This window comes from Ranitomeya imitator, chromosome 1 (genome assembly GCF_032444005.1).
Source record: "Ranitomeya imitator isolate aRanImi1 chromosome 1, aRanImi1.pri, whole genome shotgun sequence".
NCBI classification, from domain to species: domain Eukaryota; kingdom Metazoa; phylum Chordata; class Amphibia; order Anura; family Dendrobatidae; genus Ranitomeya; species Ranitomeya imitator.
Genome location: NC_091282.1, coordinates 343266181 through 343268449, shown reverse-complemented (window position 1 = coordinate 343268449; position 2269 = coordinate 343266181).

Genomic DNA, 2269 nt, shown 5'->3' with positions numbered 1-2269 from the left:
TATTCTATGTGTATATATCTACTCTAATCTAACCTGTCAGTGTGATTTTACTGTACTCTGCGCTGAATTGCCGGCTTTTCTAAGGACACGGGTGCGTAAAAATCGGACAGCAATACGGATGTCATACAGATGTTGCGATAAAAAACTCGCATGACACTCGCATGACACTCGCATGGCACTCGCAGACGTTACATCAGTTTTTTCGGTCCGTAAATCGGACCGTTTTTTTCTCACACAAGTGGAGATGAGCCCTAAGAGGGAGTTTAACCAGGAGATGCAGGCCCGAAGTGGCTCAGTAGGGAGGAAGAAGAGAACATATAGATACGCCCCTGCCCTCTCCTTCCTGAGTTGAACCATGCTGAGTCGAGTGTAAGTATTCAACATCCCAGTAATAACCATGTTAACCTGTCTAATCACAAAACTTTTGTTTCAGTCGGGGCTTTTCCATATCAATATATTAATTGTTTTTGTTTTTTCTTTCACAGCACCTACTCCAGCCACCGTGCGCCTGCATCTTCCTCTGCGCCCTCTGGAGCGATCCCTCCTGAGTACGCCACCGGGGACCACATCGGTAGGCCCCACACCTCTGACCCCTCTGTCCCCTCCACCTCATCCATCTCAGCCACTGGAGCGCAGCCTTCCTTACTCGCATCTGATGGTCAACAGATAGCGTTCCCTTTACCCCACCCCTCTGACCCTGCCACCTCTACACCACCGTTAGGTTCGTGGCGGCAGCGTCAGAGGGGTCAGGAAAGGAGCTATGCTCCTGAGTTCTTGCATCTAAATGCAGGCTTCCAAAATTCTTTTAAAATTTTGGGAGAACAAGTGACTGCTGGTTTCAGCATGGTGCAATCACGCATGAGTGAAAACCACCATGAAATCAGCAGTCGCTTGGATAGGCTGCATTTAGATGTAAGTCAAGCTCCAGCAAATCTTTTTTTTCAATCCATGCTCAGGAGCATGGAAAAGCTTTCTTTTGATCAGCAGATGCGGGTAATGAATAGCTGCCATAACGCTCTTCTTAAGGTCCTCAACGAATCCCAATCTACCCCCACACCTCCCCACACATCCCAGTCCCCATTTCAACACCATGCCCACCAATATCAACACCAGTCCCAATATTGGCATCAGTCCCAATACCCATCCCAGTCCCAATACCCAACCCGGCCCACAACCCAAATGTATTCCCCAGTGTTTTCTTCTTCCTTGCCCAGCTTTCCTTCCCCAGTAAGTTTTCCACCTACCCCAACACAACCCCCCTCTGGTCAGCCTCATTCTTTTCACCCCCCTTCCACTGCAGAACAAAGTAGGGTTTCCCCAATCCCACCTACCGATGTGGTCCAACCTTCCAGCCCCTCCTCCCATAGTTACTCCACCCGACACTATCAGGACTTGTAGTCCACAAGTCTTATGCTATAAATGTTAAAAAAAATATTTATTTAGCAACTAAAAAAAAATCTTTTTTGAAAATGAAAAAAAATACAAAAGAAGGTTTTAAATAAAAATCTTTCTGGTTTAAAATCTAGTCTGTGTGTTGATTCAATAAGGTAAATATTAAAGGTTAAATGAAAAGAAACACCAGACGTTTTAAAGGTATAACAAAATGGTTTTATATTACCAAGCAAACCACAATTTGGGTTTTTTTTTTTTTTTTTGGTTTTGTTTTGTTGCTACAAACACAATTTTTACATAAACAACAAAAGCCATGAAAAACATGTCACACAATGATGTCTTGCCATGGAATCCGCCCAACAGGTGACAAAAAATAATCAGCAAACTGGTCCCTCATCCTAGTAACAGAACCGGTGGAGCGAACAGAGGCACTGCGGTAATCCCACAAGGATGTCTCCAATTCTTCTTCATCCAAGGTAACGGGCTCCTTTGAAATGACAAAATTATGGAGCACCACACATGCCTTGACAACATTGTCTACAGTTTTTGTTTCCAGTTTTATTGCCGTCAGCAGAACTCTCCACTTTGCCGTCATCATACCCAAAGAGCACTCTACCACTCTTCTTGCTCTGGTAAGACGGTAATTAAATACCCGCTTGGTACGGTGTAATTCACGGCTGCTGTATGGTTTCAGTAGGTGCGGCGACAGTTGAAAGGCTTCATCACCTACACACACATATGGCATGGCTGGTTCACTTGTTCCTGGGAGCGGTCTTGCTGGCGGGAAATTGTATGTATCTCCATACAGGCAGCGACCCATTGCAGAGTTTTTAAAAACTTGGGAGATGTTGGACCGGCCATACGCTCCTATGTCCAC